Raw genomic sequence first — 22514 nt, 5'->3', positions numbered from 1 at the left:
AATTCGTTAAATACAATACAACGCTTTTATACGCAAAACGCTTACAATTTTGCTAAATATTATTACGTAAAAATATATTGTTAAATGTTTAAATTGCTTGATGCAAAATATTTACTAAAATTTCTAAAAATCGTTTTTTAAATAATGTTAAGAGCAAAGTTAAAAGTTTTGGTTGTATATAAAAATCTGGTTACATTAAAGGTAAAGAAAGTAAGAATTGGATCGATATATTAGTTCGTTTATTTTCCTCATCACTACTAAATCATCGACATTTTTACCTGTGCCCGTTCTGGCTGTGCGTTACAAGTCAATTTTGACCTGTTAATTAATTCGTCTATAAAATCTAAACGAACAGTCATCAACTTCGGCGAAGACAGTATTGTGTAGATTAGTTATTAGACTAAACATTGTTTCAATAAAATTTAATAAATGTGTATCTGGTAAAGGTATTTTAGGTAAAATATGAAACCCTCCTTACAAGCTGTAATTGACTTGTACCGCAAGAGAGAAAGCTCAATACAGGACTCTCATGGGTTGTAACGCACTGAGAGCGAGTTCACAAAATCCGACTCCGCAGTGAACGTGTTAAAAGATGCTAGATTTTGTTTGTGGTTTAATTTATTTCAAAATTTGATACGTGTACATAACGACGCCGGGCTCAATTACAATAGGTTAACAATCCATGTTGTAATTATGTTAATTAACTTTGTAAACTGTCACTAATTTAACTAGACTGTAAGTATAATTTATGAGAAATAATAATAAATAAAAAATAATGTTTTTCTATACTTACCTTAATTTTTAACAAGCGATAGGCCTCAGCTTCACACTCACTAGTATCATAGTTATAAACATGCCTCTTGAATCACTCTATCTATCAATTATAACTTAACCACAAAATTAAAATTTTGAAAAAACCCCTACCGCGACATAGTGGAACGATTTTCATAAAACATGGCTAAGAACACTTCCGACTAACTCAGCTTTCAAACAAAAAAAAACTAAATCGAAATTGGTTCATCCGTCGGGGAGCTACGATGCCACAGACAGACACACAGACAGACAGACAAACAGACAGACAGACAGACGGACAGACAGACACGTCAAACTTATAACACCCCGTCGTTTTTGCGTCGGGGGTTAAAAACATCCGTTGCATAATTTTAAAAATCTACATTTGTTTTTTATTGGGTAGTGATTATTTACTAAATATCCTTCCCTTATAAACTCTTATTTATTTATTTAAAGACTTATTTACTTGTTTCAAATGTATTGAACAATACATTAAAAAGTACAAATAGCATGTATTTATTCTCTACCAATCAACCATAGGCTAAACCGAAAGATCAGGTTGGTGCAGGGTCCAAGTACAGTCAGAATTTTAAAAAAAGATTGTAACACAGAACACTGATTTTTTTTGTTCAGAGCCTACCTAATGGAGATATACTTATTGCATAAACTCCTTAGCATAAAAAACGAATGTCGGAATTCAATAACGTAAAAACACAAACCAAAGTTCCGATTCGTCAATCTTCCTCGATATTACTCCTGATGTCAGTGCCCAATTTTTCTTTTCGCCACATTTGATACGATTTTTCACCTAATAATTATTTATTTATTTATTTAAACTTTATTTCACAGTAAAAATATACAGTTACAAAAGGCGGACTTAATGCTACATGAAACTCTACCAGTCAACCTTTAGGCCAAACAGAGAAGACCAAAAAAGGTGCGGGATATGTAAAGAACACTAAAGACTCGATTTTATTGGACTACGTTATAGAAAAAATAGGGACTTATATAAATATATTAATAAAATAAGAATCTTATATCTTTTCTTCGGTGAGAAATGTAAAAATTAAGGTAAGTAAAATATTCTCTACTTACGTAACATTTTTAAAATATTACACTCGCCTACACAGAAACTTTTATTTTGCTCCTATAAGCGCTGGTGGCCTAGCGGTAAGAGCGTGCGACTTTCGATCCGGAGGTCGCGGGTTCGAACCCCGGCTCGTACCAATGGGTTTTTCGGAACTTAGGTATGTGCGAAATGTCATTTGATATAGGATATAGGAAACCGGACTAATTCCAATAAGGTCTAGTTACAGTTACAGTCGCTTTCATAAAACTAGTGCCTACGCCAAATCTTGGAATTAGTTGTCAAAGCGGACCCCAGGCTCCCATGAGCCGTGGAAAAATGCCGGGATAACGCAAGGATGATGATGATGTGATTGTAGGTACTATAATCATGACTACACCTAGTTACTTCATCGTTACCGATAAACGTAGTAATCTGCACGTCCTAAATTGTATCCTACCTATAAAGGTCAACTGACGCAGTCTACACCCACGTAAAAGCAACATAATTTAGGATCGTAAACGCATAATTTGGTTTACCGGAATCCTATTTCAAACCCTTTAAGCCGCAAATCACGGGTTTTTACTGATCCCGCTACCTAATTAGGAAATGTTTCGCACGATAATTCTAAAAGGTTTTGTTTTACCATTTGAATATCTGTACATGCACGAACTTTTGGCGGTACGAACATGCGCAGTTGGTCTCCTCAGCAAGTTTGGCCGTGCGTTTCATTTAGTTGCTTCGCGGTACCAAGAGCTGCCGTGCGCGGCCGCCAATTATCGGGAAAAGTCCGAACGTTTCTTTTCCCCAAGTAAACCCACCGAGTGCTATATGTAAGCATATATGGAAAAGTAGCAAAGCATGTATATGTGTGTTTAGAGAGCTGAAACTATATTTCCCCTCAAAGCTAGGTGTGTGCCTGTGATTCTTTCGCGCGAGGTAAGTTCCTGTCCTACCTGTAGATTCTTGTACCGCTGCGTTCACTGTTGGAAGTTCCTTGCATGGAAAACTTCCGTCATGTATGTGTGATTTCCTGAAGTGTTCTCTTCAGTGGAAAATGTGTCTATTTAATGTAACTTTCGGTGTACAGGAAGATTTTGCTCGTAAATGTTATTTTTTTCAGGAAGTTATTTTGATGGCAATCAAACGAAAATAAATAAGGAAAAAAATAACAGTTCTTTGTAGCGTTACAACCTTCACAATAGCTTTTCCCTTTTATTTGATAAATCACGTGTTTATCATTGGCGCTTCCGTTACTGCGGATATTAACACATTCACGTCAGGTTGGCTTTCATCGCTAAATTATTAAAGTAGGTTGGTACTAGCTAGATAGCCAATGTAATACTAGATCTATTTCAATTTTATCTTGATATAAATATTTAAGGTAATTACATATTTCATAGAATAAAGTTTTCTTATAAATCTAATGTTGCCAAATTCATTTATGATTTCACAAGTAAAATAATTTAAGATAAAAATGACAATTTATTGACAAATTCGTTAAAATATGATATAGAGTTAGAGACCTCAAAAAAACAATAAAATGGATAGTTTTTATCCTTAAAGGGGAAGGTATAGATTTCTATGGGAGATCAATGACCGCCGTACCGATTGAGATAAAATTTACTTGTAGGTTAACCTTTCACTTATTTAGGTGAAAATTATACTAACCTTGATTGACCTAACTTTAAACAATATTAAACTCAGATGTATCCGATGCCGACGTTTTCAAACTATTATAATGCGATCAATATTGTAGTAGTTCACTTCGACGTTATATAGGTATTAATGTTTAAAATAAATAAATAATATTATCATTTTTGACGACCGGTCTGGCGCAGTCGGTGGTGACCCTGCCTGCTACGCCGCGATCCCGGGTTCGAATCCCGGTAAGGGCATTCATTTATGTCGATGAGCACAGGTATTTGTTCCTGAGTCATGGATGTGTTCTATGTATGTAAGTATTTATATATTATATATATCATTGTCTGAGTACCCACAAAACATGCATTCTTGAGCTTACCGTGGGCCTCATTCAATCTGTGTAAGAATGTCCTATAATATTTATTTATTTATTCTTAGGGCATTTTTACATAGGTTGACAAATATACACAGTCTTGTACAAATATACACGGTGTAACATTAGGAAACCGAAGACTGCGAAAAGAGAAGTGTTGCAAAATGTATTTGATCCCATACATTTCACGGCTCCTCTTTCCGCATAGACTTTAACCGGTAAAATGGTAAACCAAGATATACTTTTCGGTGACCTTTAACTACAGAAATGGAACGTCTAGACGTGTAAAAATACCAGCAACTCGTATATTCTCACATGTATTCTTAGATAAGGTAGACCAGACGGATGTGCATGTAAATGTCAGTGTTATACATATTTATATGTCTAACTTTGTCTTTAATCATTGAGCATATCTAAATAATAGATTGGTTATTGAATCATTTCAATCGGCTATAGATACTCGCGATTATTGCCATTATTAGGTTCTTCTATTTAATAATATTGTTTGATGAAGGAAATTTTTTTGTGCAAGAAAATACTTATATACCTACCTATTTAATAAAAATATTAAAGCGCCTTTAAAGCTTCTAATTTTACGTTATAAGTTGTAGATTGGATATTGTCAGTGCGGGAAATACCTCATTGTGTATCAAGAAACGACATATATTTGACAGTCATAATTATATTAGATCCATATAGTTTCCGAAGCAATTTATAGATGTACAATAAAATTATAATCAGCACGGGAAGCATGGTCGCACGATAGACGATAAAATATCAGGCCGTCCCTATCGCACTTATAAATAGTAGTGCAGGTAGCTAAAGAATGGACGAGCCAATTAAAAGAGTTTATTATGCTAGAAAGTTAAATACATAATGTACCTACAGAATTGAGTTTATCTACCCCTTAGCTTTAAAAAGACGATCATTTTCGGTGCATATTGTGAGTTCAGGCCACGTAGCCGAATGGCATTTCTCCGACGCCAAACGAAAACGAAACGTAGTCCGGCTCTGTCGCGCCAATACGCAAGAGCGATAGGGATAGATATCTACTAGCGTTTCGTTTCGTGAGCGTTTCGTGAGCGTTTGTGCCATTCGGCTACGCACCCTGGGGGGTTACTATGACGTGCTAAAGCCGTTCAGTTTAGGTTGAGAGAGAGGGACGGAGCTATGTAACTGCTATAGCTGTGTCCCTTTCTCTCAACCTAAACTGAACGTCTTTAGTACATCATGGTAACCCCCCAGATCTTTTCTTTTAAGTGGTCATTTGGCTTTTATTTGTATAGCAACACAAAGGCACGACGAAAATACAATGTTTCCTGTGATAAAATTAATTGTAGTACTTATCAAAGAAACAATAAGCTTTATAAGCGTCTTTGGTACCATTATTCTAAAACAGAGTCATTGTTAAACACTTTATACAGCCACCATTAATAGGGAACGACTGTTCTGAAAATAAAATATTTTATAGCATGCACGAAATAAAGCATCAGACGATTATAAGAAGAATATGGACAGAAGTTATTTTTAAATCCAATTTCTATTTAATCAGTCAGGTAGAAATATATATTTAAAGTAACTGAATTGACTGTGACGTCACTCAATTCGATTTCATATTAATTCCATATTAGCAAGTCGTTCAAATTCGTTTTGACAGTTCTTAAAAAGAAGCTGATTTGACTAGGAAGCAAGTATCCTATTGTACCTATGACATGACATCATAAAAAAATCATCATTGACACTACCGGTGGCCAGAGAGCTGGCGGCTTATACGGCGCAACGCATAAGCATTGCTATCCAGCGAGCGAATGTGGCCAGCATCTTTAGCACAATGCCTTTTTAGACATATTTTAACTTAGATTGGATTTTAATTTAATCTTAAGTTTTTTATTTTATTTTGAGAGTTAGCTTATCTATTTGTTATTTAAGTTTTATTTCTTACCTAATAAAAAAGGAAAAAGAAATGATTTCCATTTTTTCTTCATATATATATGTATTAATTAGTACGATACTTCTACTGTCTACTATCTGATTTTCAGAACTCTTTTTATAGAGAGCGTAATAGGTAAACTTTATAGTCCGCTATTCCTTTATTTTGTCAAAAAAACCATAGCCTTTAATAAAACAAAACAAATCAAATATAGGTATTTGTTTGAGGTGTGCTCTGGTGAGTAGTGCCCTGCCCGTGAAAGCGAACGTATAAGAATTCAGGTAAGAACATTTATTGTGTCATGAAAACAGATTTTTTAAAAGATGTCGAGCAAAAACTCACTAAAACAATTAAACAATAGTATATTATATAACGGTAACGTTATGAAGGCTATAAAAGTTGAGTACCGCGGTTAGGTCACGAGGCTTGCCGAGTGGCCTAAGTAAGGTACGAGACAACGTTTTATAGCCTTCATAATGTTACGATTGTATACTATACTTTTTCTACGACAGCCAAATACATACGTATTCGAGAATAATAAAATGGGTTACTTACGTACTTCATATCATGAATGGGAACATTTGTGCGGATCTTAGGTATTCTGTCCGCAATGTTGATGGCGAGAACTTGTTGCACAATTCTTCAAAATATGCCAACAACGCGGTTTCAGAGAAAGTTGAAACATTTTTTTGCAATTTCCATGTCAAAACAATCATAACATTTTTGGTGACTTTTCAGGTAACAAATTGTCAGTCACTTTGAGCGCCATAGCCTTGATTTCTTCGGAAGTACATTGTTCACCAGAATCACTCATAATCACTTAAGTTTTTGCACAATAACGTCGAATTAAAACAAACTACACAACACCGAAATATGTAGTTCAAATAGTTTCGTCAAAAGTTTACAAATGTCAAACATACCATAGACAAGAGAAATAGAAAATAAGCCGGTTTTCAATTACGAAAAATATGGTTGCGTTCAAGAATATTTAAATATCGAATGTAAAATTATTGGATAAACTTATGATTTTTACCTTTGTTTTGCAATATCTCATATTAAAAACGCATTTCAGTTTATTTTTTCATCTTGATTTAAATTATGAACCTAAATATTATATTATTTATTAAAAGTTACTTATTGCTGCAAATGAAAACATACCTGATAAATGGAAGTTGTGCTTTTAAAAAAAAATTAACAGAACTCCTATATTCATATGATTACTGCTAGCAGTCATCATATGAACCTATAGACAAATAGACTTTCTCATCGTTACTCAAATGAACTTAATTTGGATACCGCTGACAATAATCTAATTGACAGATTTAAGTGCTGGAGTAGAAAAACATTATTTATTTCACTTCAACATTACTCACGAAAACGCTGATGGCCTAGCGGAAGCTGCTGGAAACGCTGGCCTAGCGGTAAGAGCGACTTTCAATCTAGAGGTCGCGGGTTCAATCCCCGTTTCGTACCAATGAGTTTTTAGGAACTTATGTGCGAAATGTCATTTGACATTTGCCAGTCGCTTTTCGGTGAAGGAAAACATCGTGAGGAAACCGGACTAATTCCCAATAAGGCCTCGTTACCCTTCGGGTTGGAAGGTCAGATGGCAGTCACTTTCGTAAAACTATAGTGCCTACGCCGAATATTGGGATTAGTTGTCAAAGCGGACCCCAGGCTCCCAAGAGTCGTGGCAAATGCCGGGATAACGCAATGAGGATGATGATTATTCACAAAAACAATAAACTCTTGACATTTTATAAAAGTATAAAAACTGGCCTAAGGATATATGAATTACATAAAGTATAAAAACCGATTTAAAAATATATTACATAGAAATCCCAACGCGAATTTATTAGCATGATTCAGCGTTTAATTTTGATGAATACCCCTGAATACCTAAATTTCTAAATAACAAATTAACTCGGTTATGCCAATTTTAGAAGTAATTTCAGGCTTACCAAGGAAGTGGGTGTGAAGAGGTACAAATAAGTTAATTATGAACGTAGAACCTGCCTATCAAATATTAAACGCTTAATGTTATAATTATGATTTAATATCCAATTAAGTGCTTTTAGTCTAATCTCTTGGCTTATAAGTACTTTAAATAGTCACTCGTCAGCCGGCGCGGCGCATTATGCTTCTAATTTTATCACTCATCCACGTGGATAAGACATCTGTCTCACACTGACATACTTGCCAAAGCGTGACGGATACTTTATCCTATACAGGGTGTAAACCTAATACGGGCGAACCTCTTAACGGTGGTGAGTATAGGACATAAAAAATGAAATTAGATAACTTTTACTTAAAACTGAAATATTTTTTTTTATCCATACAAATTAATTCGGCCCGCAACGTAATGCAAACACACTCGTGTTAAACGCTCGTTGAAAGTTGTCATTGATTGTCATCGCAACCTCGTTTACAGTACATTGCTGCTGGGAATTTTTTCAAAAATTTGGGCTGAAAATTAAGAGTAACTCAAAAACACCTCTTAATTAATGATAACAATATTGAATTATATGCCTGGTTTCATTTATCGCCCTTATTACGTTTACGCACTGTATATATAAGTGATAAAATTGGAAGAATAATATGACGGCAGTGTGAGAAAAACCGAACTTTTGTTGTATTTCTCCCTTAGAACAATATTTCTTATATTGTACTGTCGTAGTATAGTAGTAGAAGCGCTGGTGGCCTAGCGGTAAGAGCGTGCGACCTTTGATCCGGAGGTCGCGGGTTCGAACCCGGCTCGTACCAATGAGTTTATTTGAACTTATGTGCGAAATGTCGCTTAATATTTACCAGTTGCTTTTCGGTGAAGGAAAACATCGTGGGGAAACCGGACTAATTCTAATAAGGCCTAGTTACCCTTCGGGTTGGAAGGTCAGACGGCAGTCGCTTTCGTAAAAACTAGTGCCTACGCCAAATCTTGGGATTAGTTGTCAAAGCGGACCCCATGCTGCCGGGATAACGCAAGGAGGATGTACTATCGTAGTACAAGTGTGTGTCACTATCGTAGTACAAGATTATGTATACTGCAATATTATACAAATAAAGAGAATGTTACAATGGACAAAACATGGAATGTTCATAACCTAAGTCGATCGTGAATGGCAGATAAAATCCTTTCATTCGAATTGGCCATTACTGTGGAAAATCAACTGAAATCATATGAGGAGCACTTGAAATAGCTGTAGAATCAAATATTGCTCAGCACTTACTATTTGATTTTATTTAACTGCGTTAAATGAAGAAAAAAATTTGAAATTTTTTCGCTTCGCATGAGCTTATCCTTGCAAACTTGCTACTTGCTTCCGGCTTTTAAAAATACTCCGGAAATAGGGTATATTTTCATTGTTTGCTGTATCGAGCCTGTAAACCTATGGACAGAGCAAACATACGAGTAAATATTGTTTGTAAACGTTTACCATTGGCCCAATATTCCTAGCTGACTGAACAGGTAGGTATCTACCTCTACATATTTCAACAGAGAACACACACACATAGATAATGTAAAATACCCTATAATGGACGGTGATGCCATTATAGACAGTCAGCAGCAGAAGTAGCGTAGCGGGCAAGGTGTTCAAAATGAACTTGACGCGATCTTATTTTTAAGACAATAAGAGCGTGTCAAGTTAATTTTGAACACCTTGCCCGCTACGCTACTTCTGCTGCTGACTGGACAAAAAAATACAAATCCTTAAAAATAAGTATCTAAAATTAGTTTCTAAAAACTGACGGCAATGTACCATAAACTAGAGTTGTAGAGCTGTTTAATTTTGAAGTTTCAATTAATTCGGTTATTTCTGAAGGATTTGGCGACAAGGTAAAATTCACCAGTTTATTGAAAAAAATATCAAGACGAATTCTTAGCAATGTTGCTAAGAGAGTTGAGTTATTTAATGTTTATAACATAATAGTAGTGTTACTACTTAAAAAATACAAGTTAAAATATTTTCTATGAAAATAATTTAATTTGTTCTTAGAGAGTTGAGTTCATGTATAAAATAATAAAAAAATAATACTCGGTGTAAACTTGAATGAATTTTACTTACTGCATTAAGCATGAGATAAGGTATAAAACATACTAGTTTGTTGCTCCAAAGAAATAAAGAAATAGCGTTATTTTGCGAGTGTCCATTACTGGAGCCTGAAAACTGCATACCTCCTATTATCGACAAGGAACAATTTACAAAACCAAAATTTACAAGAAACAATCTTATGTTAAAATAACCCAAACTAATTTTATTTATGGTATATAACATTGACTCATTGAGTTTCAGTTGGCTTTAAAAGTAAAATTTTAAACATATTTCACTGTCCATAATGGGGGATCCATTACTGGAGAACTGCCGTCCATGATTGGAGAAAAAACACCTAGTTTTAATTTTTTAACTATGAAGAAACCAATAGGAGTATCTATTCTGCAATACGCTTGAAATGTAAAAGAAGGATAGGACATTCAAGATTTAACGCGCTTAGCGGTAGAATTTTTACATTTATCAGTGAAATATCATAAACAGGCGAATTTTTTTCTTAAACTGTTCATGATTGGGTCCGTTACCCTACAACATTTTTCATAATTCATCTACAAACATCTTCAAAATTGTTTACACTACAGATGCAAAGATGCCTGAGCAAACACACAAGTAAAATTTTGACACTGCTATAAGTAGTAAATATAAAATACATACCAAGACCACTTATTTATTAAGTAGGTACTTTGTTTTCCTTTTCTTTAAGTATACATTCAGCTGGTTCAATCAAACTCAGTTCAATTTCATATAAATTCCATAGGTTCCACGTCGTTCAAATTCGTTTTGACAGATCTTAAAAAGAAGCTGATTTGACTAAGAGCCAAGTAGCCTATTGAATGTGTAGTAAATCAACTTCAAATGTATGTACATAGCACCTGTAGTTCGTCCCACGTAATCCGTTTACCGGTGTATCATAAATAAATCTTAGACTATGGGTATTCTATTTACATCCTATAAGATTAAAATTGAAATCCTAATGCATACATACATACAATCACGCCTGTATCCCATAAAGGGGTAGGCAGAGCACATGAAACTACTAAAGCTTCAGTGCCACTCTTGGCAAGTAAGGGGTTGAAAGAAAATGAAACTGTGAAATCCTAATGAAATGCAAAATACAACCCTTTTGTGCCCGAAAAGCAGGTTTGTAAACGGATTTCGTGTGCCTAAACTGGCCTGAAGGGTATGTTTAACCTTTAGATATTTACAGTTTGACTCTTTAAATATTCTAGTCGGATAAGCTTAGTTTGCCGAAATTAATTTTACATTGCTTTAGTCTCGGTGAATAATGCTTTGAAAGATTGCAGTTTATTTTATTTTTAATATCTGGGCGACCGAGCTTCGCTCGATTCTGTTTCATATCCTTGACATGTGTCGCCATCTAGTTCAAAAATAAATAGTACCTACATCGAACGAAAGAATTCTCAGCCTTAACGACACAACTACTCCACACGAGATGGCGTGCGTTTCGCCACAAAAGCTCAAATAGTGTATTTTTATATTCGTGTTAGCCTTGACCTGTGTCGCCATCTAGTCTTTGCAATAAATAGTACTTACATCGACCGAAAGAATTCTGTCTTAACAGTACAACTACTGCACACGAGATGGCGCGCGAAGAAAAACGCATGACAACTCGAAAATTCGCGTTTTCCGGGACCTAAGGATAAGTTAGATCGATTTTTCACCCCCTAAAACCCCCACATAACAAATTTCAGCGAAATCGTTAGAGCGGTTTCCGAGATCGTCGGTATATATAAATAAATAAATAAATATACAAGAATTGCTCGTTTAAAAGTTTGATGATTTTGATAGTGCCTGTTTTATATTGTACCTTTGTGACGTCTTAGTTGGTTTAAAATAGACCACAAATCGAAATGTACGCATAATTGAGCGTGTATAGTTTGATTTTTATTTTTCTTAAAGGACTTTAATGTAAAAACCAAATAAATAAATATTAGGTACACCTTACACAGATCAACTTAACCCCAAACTAAGCAAAGCTTGTACTATGGGTGCTATTTAAACGACGATATACATACTTAAATAGCTAAATACGTACTTATATACATAGAAAACATCTATGACTCAGGAACAAATATCTTTTTTGCTCATTACACAAATAAATGCCCTTACCGGGATTCGAACCCAGGACCGTGGCTTAGCAGGCAGGGTCACTACCGACTGAGCCATACCGGTCGTCAACCTTTTATCTACATTTTAGTGTAGATACTAAACTATAACATATGTTTGGATCGTAAACTATCAATAATTATAATTTTATAAATGTATCTGTTACTTACTTTTGTGATTAAGTTGATTATCACTAAACTACAGTGGATTTCCATAGCTAAACTAGTTATGTATGGATTAGTTACCTCGTCAGTTAATCTATCGCGAAGTTCGTGATGTAATGTAATCTCGGTTCAGTTGGTATCTCAGTCCAGTTGGCTAAAAGCATTGCATGGATTGCAAAGGTCGCGGGTTCAAGTCATACCGAAAGCGGTGAATTCATATATCATAGTTCATTATATTTTTATTACTTAGTTGTTGACGTGAGATTTGGTCGCGTTCGCAATTAAAAAAGAATGTTAAGTTCTGTTCTGTGCCTTTTAATTTATGATTAAAAAAACTAGGTTACACTATTTACAAGCCAATTTACAATAAGTATAAAACCAAGTTGAAACTTGAAAGATAAAAGCTCGGCCACACCTGCGCGTTTTGATAGCGTAGGCGGCGCGGTAGCGGAGCGCAACGATAGCGGTGCGCCGGACGAACGCTAGCGTTGCGCCCAGCGGACGCCGGCGGGAACTAACGAGTGCGGATTGCGCCGGCGCACCGCTATCATTGTACTCCGCTAACGCTACGCTATCAAAACGCTTTATGTGTGGCGGAGGCTTAAAAGTCGTCGTGCGGTTTAGTTAGTCGATCAACAAAGTCAATGCCGAAAGAAAACCTAACAATAGGCCAACGAGGAGGCACACTCAAAGGTTATGACAGATGGCGCCACCTTATTAGTTGATTGCACAGATAAAAAAATTCATACGCGAGAGCGAGAAGATATTTTTCTCTCTCACACACATTTGAATGACAGTGTTATACCTAGACACTTGCACAGGCGCCGCCTGGCGGGATAAAACGTGCGTTGTCATCAGAACGATATCTAAAAGATATAATTTAGTCATCGAGCGTCTTGCTCACACCAACACAAATTACGGGTCAGTACGAGTGTAATGCAAGATACTTATTTGAATGATATCCTTTAGATGTGATAAAAGTATTTAGTGTAAGGTTAGAATTGGGTTAGCTAGTGTGACCGCTAACTTGTGTACATTACTCAAACCTTTCCTTTATTTAGTTTCCTTTACGTTCGTTAACCCGAAGCAATTAGGTAGGGGCAGGGGTTATGAGTAGTAGAACGTTTTTTGGGTGGGTATTGTATCTATAGTATCTATATCTATACATACATAGCCAACATTCAACAGGCACCTTTACTCGCTCCATCGTAGACTACCATATTTAACTCGACTCATGAGTAAGCCCATTTATATTAACAATTCAAAAAACAGCATTGGATTGACTGATGTTTTCTGTCTCCATTGCAAAGGTCCTTTTGTTTTTCCACTGCAAAAGGTATTTTTTGTTATCCATTAGTAGAGTTTATTTACACGAGTAACAACCACTGTCGTATTTATGTTCCTGAAGTAAATATGTATGTACCTGTTGTAGAATTCTGAATATTTCTTTTTCATGAAGAAATGGAACATTTTTCTTTACTCATTTCTCCGGTTAGATAAAATTCCTAACGAACAGATTTATATGTAAATATTACCTTAATTTTACTCAAAGTACATAAAGACAGTAATCCACGTTGTTTACCGGCAAGCTTCGGGCCTTAACAAGAACGCGCGGAAACTGATTAGTGAAATTCCGAACTCAAGTTATTTTAGGTTATGTACTAGTAAATAAATGTATACATAATCCAAATTGTTTTAAAGAAACTTTAAGTGCTGGAGGGCAAGAACCGCACAAGGAAACTTATTCTAATTAATCACAATTGATAAAAGGTTTGTGTATATTATGGGCAATTGACTGTGATATAAATTTTATATGAATTATTTCGGTAAAGTTGCCAAATCTCTACGAGGGTGCTAAGTGTTAGGGTCGGCGATGCACATGTGTCACAGGCTATGAAAACCGCTTACAACCAACACAAGTCGGGATTAAGTGACACACGTCCTAATTATATACGGTTTTTATATGTATTGGCACATCTCGGACACTGGCGATCAAATATATGAAAGAGGCGCCTTCCTAGCACACATTCTAAGCTCGTGTAGGTGAACGTGTACCATGCTTGTATGAGTGAGATATGACAGGTTGACTGTTCGCGTTTTTGACAGGCGGTAACTGTCAGGTAACTGAGAGGGGTCCCGTTTGCAATTTTAAATATGTGTAAAAATCGTGAAAGTGGACGGCACTTTCAGCGGGGAGCAGAAGTGGCCATACTGTACGATAGTACTCTTTGTTATACTGTGGTATTGGCTTCGTGCGAAGTGCATAGAGGGGGTAAGCAAAGCGATCGCAGTGCTTGCGGTGGTCAAAATCGACACTGTTTGTGGTTGTCATCTATCAAAACTCATAAAATATAATACAATGTGTAATGTTTGATAGGGCATCAATGTAGTTTCATTGTTAATTGTAAAAATAATGGCATAAATAGTCGTTGCACGTTCTATGCGTTTCTTAGAGCACACTGGAAATTGGATCAAAGAACTAAATGGATAGCTACGGTGAAAAGAAAACTTAAGTGACATGTCAAAACAAACCATTATAATAAATTATATTTAAGCTTTGTTTACCTAATATTGTTCAATACGCTGTTAGTATTTTTCCTACCGTAAAAGATTATGCTTAAAGATTCAGGCCTAGCCTGGGAATAGGCCCGTGTCGGATATTTCTGCGGCCGCGGACATGACTAATAGGTACTTACGTTTAGATTTGTTTTATATGGCATTAACGGGACGGAGGTTTAGCGAATACCATATCACTAGCTCGAAGAACTTGTACCATTACTCCTATGTTCTTCAAGATTCTTTGTATGCCCTGCCAGCACCAATTTATTGACTCTTTCTGTAGTCTGGGGTTGGAAGTTTATACCGTGAGTAATGCTTTGGAAACTGATTTTTGGTATTATATCCATGTCTTTATAATCTATCTACCTAAATTACACTTGAAATAGTAGCTCTTGTTATTCGATTTATTTAAAATTAACGAAAAATCGTTAAAATATAATGTTTGTTTACATGTCATTTTTTGTCATTTTCCACTTCAAGTTCACATAGTAGTGGGCGTAATTGTCGTGCACGTAGCCAATAGCCTGACAAATTTTTATTTGACCCTCGCCACGTTGCAGATTTTTAGCTGAACTAATTTATTTTACTGGCAAGGATTATTTGACACCCGTCATCGAAAGTCATCGAGTGTCAGTGATGTAAACAAGAAGTAAATATTTTAAATTTTCTAACGGTTTCGTCGCATTTTTGCCTAAAATAATAATAATAAAAGTGAAAATAATTATACTGAACGTGATAAATTACGTACAAGAAAAAACCGGCCAAGAGCGTGTCGGGCCACGCTCAGTGTAGGGTTCCGTAGTTTTCCGTATTTTTCTCAAAAACTACTGAACCTATCAAGTTCAAAATAATTTTCCTAGAAAGTCTTTATAAAGTTCTACTTTTGTGATTTTTTCATATTTTTTAAACATATGGTTCAAAAGTTAGAGGCGATTATTTCCGAAAATATTAATATTATCAAAAAACGATCTTAGTAAACCCTTATTCATTTTTTAATACCTATCCAACAATATATCACACGTTGGGGTTGGAATGAAAAAAAATATCAGCCCCCACTTTACATGTAGGGGGGGTACCCTAATAAAACATTTTTTTCCTTTTTTTATTTTTGCACTTTGTTGGCGTGATTGATATACATATTGGTACCAAATTTCAGCTTTCTAGTGCTTAGGGTTACTGAGATTATCCGCGGACGGACGGACGGACGGACGGACGGACGGACGGACGGACGGACGGACGGACGGACGGACAGACAGACATGGCGAAACTATAAGGGTTCCTAGTTGACTACGGAACCCTAAAAAAGGATGAAGGATTTCACAGCATTTCGATACCAATGTTCTGAAATCGGTTGCATGGTTGATGTGACAGTTTATAGTGCGGTTCTCCTGTATTGATTAGTTGGTTTCGCGTTTAGCCTAATATATTTTTTGTTCTTACGAGTATTTAAGGTGCCTGTAGCTCTGCCGTGAAAAATATTTTTAGAATTAAGGAGGCCGTTCCATAACTGCCACCAGTACAGAACAAGGTCCCACGCAAAAAGAAAATAAACCTCGATAACTTCGATTAAGGTACAAGATTTATGGATTTCAGACTGTGCGAAATGAAGTACCTAGCGAGTCTTAAAACCTTGCTTATTAAATTTTGATTCTCTAAAACCATGTTTTAATTTTCTATAAATATTGACGGGAAATCAGTACACGCTGTCCCCATTACATATGACGTCGGCACATTATTGCCATATGAAAGCGGTTTGTAGGGACAGTGTTTCAGGACCAAATAAAATCTTGTCAGGCTTTACTGTACGCGAAGATTCATGTAATAGTGACTATAACGTTGATAAACAACTCAACTTACTGATCGACTATTTTACAATGGCCTGGGAAATTGCATCAGAATCCAATTTTAAAATTAAAATTTGATCTATATACTTGTCTCATAAACAGAAAGCTGATACCAACGCCTTCAGTGCACCTAACAGAAATAAGATTCGATAGGAACTTGTGTTTATGCAACCGGCATTTCAAACTTTGACCGCACTGTGCAACTTTGAAGCTCCACAAGTTGTGCCAAGGCAAGCATAGAACGTCGACTATAACTAACATTAGATAATATGTACTGCATACAGAAGGTATTCAAACTGTCAAACTGAACTTATCATGATAAGGAGTCACGTAGTCTATCTCTGCCAGTCAATCTCCTTATAAGTAACGATCGTTGTCGCAAATGACATGTAACCATAGTAACTCTGTGATAAAACAAGGTCGTAATGGTGTTTGGGGTTTTCAGAATGAAATTGATAAGTAGATAGGTTAGTTGTCTGTGAGGAAAAAAGTACAATCAACGATAAAAACTTTCCTGACGGCTGCTTGGTATAAAATTCCATTGGTTATAGATTATAAACTTATTATACATACTAATTATTTTAATATTATAAATGGGAAAGTGTGTGAGTCTGTTTGTTTGTCCGTCTTTCACGGCAAAACGGAGCGACGAATTGACGTGATTTTTTAAGTTTAGATAGTTGAATGGACGGAGAGTGACATGGCTACATTTGGTATCTTTCTAACGCGAGCGAAGCCGCGGGCAAAAGCTAGTACATTTATTAATCTTGCGTGACTTGGACATTCAGTCGGTATAAACCTAAAATAGACATGGTCGTCCTGAAATTCTGGAATTGACAGACAGAAAGGGATGCCACATTAAATATAAGTACATTTACATGGCAGGGGAGACCCACCTGATGCTGACGGTTATATAAGAAAAGATATATTGAACTGACAGCTCTTAGGAGATCTATAGGTATAGATATTCGACATATTAAAGCATTTATTTATATTAACATTAAAATCTAAAATAAATGAGATAAAAAATGTACAATAATACAATTTCAAGGTAAACTAATTTCTTGATATTCATGCTTACATACCTACTTTACTTTACACTACTTTACATACGACTTAATATTATGTTAATTTTATATTGACAAACCTCTACAGTGATTACTTACTACTCCTACTACTATTATTATTAACGTAAGAATATTGAAAATAATAATTGATTAAATGGACTAAATTTGTTATTAGCTTTTTATATATATTATAAATATAATCAAGCGTTCGAGGGTTTGATACGAAGATTAAACAAACTTTGCCACCGATTGAAACACAAAAAAAAAACACCAACACCAAAGGAATAACCATAAATTTGTCAACAGCCATAATTTAACTTTCTAGAGTTTCAATTTTTATTTCATCAAGTGAAACAATTGTCACAGTTGTTTAAATTTAAATTTTCATGCATTTTTCTCGGCCATTTCGTTTTGAATCCTCAAAATCTTATCATCGCCAGCCACCGACGACTTTCCTTTCATTTCTACTGAGCAAGACAACGGCGATTATGGCGACAATCTCCGGACGGCATCGGATGAAACGTTGCCTTACAGTTCGTTTTTATTATTTGAATGGGATTTTTTATGGACTTACAAAAAGGATCTCAAATCAAGTGCTTCTTTTATAGTGCTGAAACAGTTCTTGGGCGGTAAAGAAAAAATACTCCTTTTGAATAGAAATAAAATAAAAGCAATAGTACATTACATCAGAGGCCGGGAAAATGAGGATTTACGGCCAAATGGGTATATACGGATAGGGATACGAGGCCGGGAATCCGTTTTCACGCCGAGGCATGTATAGTGCTTTTCTCAAACATAAATGAAATAAATAAAAAATGCTCTAAAGGATAATATTTTATAAAAAAAAGTTACTTTGCAGGCCTAAAAAAATAATATGAAATCCCTTTACAGTCCTCTCGAGTTGTTGCGCCCAAAAAGCGATACTTCCCAGCCCATTTTAAGGAACGTAAAGACAATATTTCATTGCATGTTTGAGAAAAACAATTTATTTTAAATAGATGCAAATTCTCTTTGATGATTTATTTTCTATTATTATATGTTTTAAACTTCATAAATTTTATATTGAAAAACTAGTTCAGTTTAGCATGCTCCAATAAACGAACTATCAAAGCGTTCTTAATTGTATACACACGCTCTTGATTTTCTAAAATAAACATTGAAGTAAAAAAAACATTGCACGAGTATACGTACCCACTCAAAGTGTTTAATTTGTGAGGTTTTTAGAAAAATGCTTTGTTTATGTATTTACATGAGTATAAAAATAAATTGTACGCACAGAACTTAATTTAGATAGAAGAAACAAATTCATATATTTGTATAGGGGCCGAGCGTGTCAAATTTTGTACTGAAGTTGATTCTTGCCTGTAATTTTAAATATGCTTTTGTTCATAATTTTTGTGTTGTTGCAACTGAATATCACGTAACGAGGCATTTTTTATGTTTTGGTTGACTTCACAAAAATTGACGCCCGAAAGCTGCGAATTTCACTGAGTTCATTTGACACGCTAAGTAGATACGTTTGCTTGATCTATGGTATATATGACATCTGTGATTGTACGCTTTTTTATACAGGTACGCGAAACACCACACGGAAATCGCAGTTTATCTGGTTAAGGAGCGAAAATCGCCTAGTGGCTAGCCACTGCTAGCTATTCACTAATTTGGTATAAAGAAAATGAACGTGATTTGCATAGAATTATACCTACCGCGTTTCTATCAAAGCTAGTTATTTAAATAAGGGATATTTTACCTTATAAAATGGTATACTTACTTTTAAAGTAGGTACGCAAAAAAGATTTTATTTTTATTTCGCTTCCGCTAGATTTTCAAGGTTTAAGTGCAAAAGGTTTCGCTAACTTTTACCAGTTCCACAAACAAGCAATAGAATAAACTAAATTTTTAAATTTTTATTAAGCAGAAACGTCTGCTAACGATTCTAAACATTTTTATATTAAAGGAAAAAATGGAACGGCGTGGCTTCCGCAGCTCAATTGGTAAGAGCATTGCACGGATTGCAAAAATGGTGCGGGTTCAAGTCCCGCCGGAAGCGTAAATTTTTCCATTTTTTCCTTTACTATAAAAATGAATAGAATAAACTCGCAAAATTAAACCTCCCGCTATCCGCTTAGGGATAGAATCTTCCAGAAATAAAACTTTGTGTATCTGGACAAACTCAAACTTAGTTAGGAACCAAATGGACTAAGAAAGTGGGTTTTTACTTGTTATCGGGAAGATAGCCGTATTGACGCTTTACAAAGCTTTTAAGCTGATTTTCCCCAGAACAAGGCTGTGCTTCGTTTACAAAAAATTAAGACTAAACATATAAATATTACCGACACATAATATAATTATCTGTAAGATGGTACGGTTTAAAATGATCCAAACCATTGCTTTATTTACTTACCCCCGTATTCATAAACATTCACTAAAGTTATCAAGTTGTTAAAATTAAATATATAAATATTATACATATATCTAAAAACTACGAGGTATTTTAGCTTGATAAGTGTATGGGAGCCTCGTCTGCCAACAAACCACAAAGTGGTTTGGCAGAAGACATGTAATAGGGTTAAGCTTTACGTTCTGAATAAACGTTTTATTTATTTATTATTTTTTTTTTTTTCGTTTGTCCCTTTCCGACGTAAAGGTGTGATAGAAAGAGACAAACGAACTTATCGGCTTGATAACTTTAGTGAAAGTTTATGAATAAGGTGGTTAGTATTTGATAAACATACATACATACATACATACAATCACGCCTGTATCCCATAAAGGGGTAGGCAGAGCACATGAAACTACTAAAGCTTCAGGGCCACTCTTGGCAAATAAGGGGTTAAAAGAAAACGAAACTGTGGCATTGCAGTGACAGGTTGCCAGCCTCTCTCCTACACCACAATTTAACCCATATCCCATAGTCGCCTTCTACGACACCCACGGGAAGAAAGGGGGTGGTGAAATTCTTAACCCGTCACCACACAGGCGATTATTTGATAAAATCCATGGCTAAACTGTTTTTATGATCTGTTACGTCTATCACGTTTTCCTCTTCACATGATTTGCCTAAAAATACTTTTTTATCCATTTATCATTACGCCCGCACACTCCTCAAGTCCTCACCTCACGTGTCAACGCCACCTGTCGGTTTAGCCAAAATAATAATCGTGACGCTACGTGGCGATTGAATGAAACTCTGGCTTTGTCGCGCCACTACAAAAGAGCGACAGGGACTAGCTCTACAGCGTAAGCAATTGTGACGTTGGTTAGGACCCAGGACAAGGAAACTCCGACTATTGACAAGGTTTTATTACGACGACTCCATGGTAAAGGTACTGAAAATTGTTCCTTTCTGTACACTGTCAAAGGTTTCTTTTCCTAAGTTCTGTTTGACTAGATACACGATTCTGAAATTGACTCAATAGACATCATCAAACCCTAGTCATGCATAAGGTAACGAGTTTGGTGTATTTAGGCGAACGATCCATCTTATAATCCAAACGGGTTTACGAGCTTTAATTTGTCGAGGGGATTGGTTTGGATGATAAAGTAGGTCACGTCTCATAGGTACTGCTCTACGGCTTTCCTCGAAAAAACACAGAATGTTGGTGAAAAATACTGCAAATTGTAGATTCGATTCATTTTCGAGTTTTATCTTATCCAAAACTCGACCAACATCCAACCGAATTTGAATCCTTTATAATATATATACACCGTGTTTTTTTTGTTTTCCATTAAATTCGACACGCAGTTAGGTTCATCATCAGGAACCACCCTGTATATCGCATTTGTTAAATTCGAAAAAAAATCATTTTTTTACGTTTCCATACATAATAAATGGATTAATTAGTGTGAGAGGACCTTAATCCTAACATTAAAGTCATTGTCAAGTGTTTGACGGCACATGTCAAAACAAATAACATTAGGAAGTGGTAAGGGATGCCACACACGTGTTCAGTAAATTTTTTTTAGTAACTCGATAACCGTAAGAGTTAAGAGGCTAGTTTCTTAGAGAAATTGATTGTATTAGAACTGAAGAGTTTTCCCTTAAAGTTAACGGAATTCAATAAAAACAGGGTGTAAACATATATAACTACACGACTGTACTTAACCAATCAATCTATAGGTAATGCAAAATAAACGATAATCTTATTGACTAACTTATTCAACATACAGCCTAGGCTATAGAAAACGTAACCATTGATAACTAAGCGGTACCTACCATACTAGTTGCGAAGGGTACTCAGATATCAAGAGAAAGAAGCACATAACAATAAAACTTCTGACCGAATGGGTTCTACTAAAACTAATGCGTATTAACAGACCCGACCAAGTTAAAAGGATGCGGGAATAAATACACATTTTTACTGAAGATACGATTACATAGGCTCCAATGGACTTTGGCTGATTGTGATGAAGTAGAAAACCCGGAAAGAGAAAATCCCGAAGAAATAACTAATGTTGAGAAGATTTGTTAATTTTCAGGAGAGACACTAGTAGAAAAAATAAGCGCGTTACAAAACACGGAGAAACTAAAAAGCAAAAAATAATAAACCTTTGAATTCAGATTTCTTATCGTATTGCAATAATCTAAACATCCAAATTATAAACAAATCAATTATTTTTGTAGTCGGTACCAGACCTGTTCGTCGCCTTGCTATTGCCTGTTTGCCCCACCCAACCATACACGGGCTGGTACCGACTCCAAAAATAATTGATTTGTTTATAATTTGGATGTTTAGATTATTGCAATACGATAAGAAATCTGAATTCAAAGGTTTATTATTTTTTGCTTTTTAGTTTCTCCGTGTTTTGTAACGCGCTTATTTTTGAAGGCGGTTTTATTTTTTGTTAAAAAGTTAATTTATTTGTTGATTTTTAGTGGTTCCTAGTGATATTATATGT

At 35.4% G+C, this 22514-nt stretch overlaps 1 protein-coding gene across 1 annotated transcript in view; it reads left to right on the top strand.

The window, feature by feature from the left end:
* The first annotated feature begins 2614 nt into the window (after positions 1 to 2614).
* Positions 2615 to 22514, top strand: part of LOC125231053 (synaptotagmin-15-like) — a 129916-nt gene continuing 110016 nt past the window's right edge. Inside the window, exon 1 of the mRNA XM_048136397.1 lies at positions 2615 to 2797. The gene's annotated coding sequence lies outside the window, so the exon portion shown is untranslated. The remainder of the gene's footprint in view (positions 2798 to 22514) is intronic.

Source organism: Leguminivora glycinivorella, chromosome 11 (genome assembly GCF_023078275.1).
Source record: "Leguminivora glycinivorella isolate SPB_JAAS2020 chromosome 11, LegGlyc_1.1, whole genome shotgun sequence".
Taxonomy (NCBI): domain Eukaryota; kingdom Metazoa; phylum Arthropoda; class Insecta; order Lepidoptera; family Tortricidae; genus Leguminivora; species Leguminivora glycinivorella.
The sequence above is the reverse complement of the archived record's forward strand: the minus strand, read 5'-3'. Positions and strand labels throughout refer to the sequence as shown.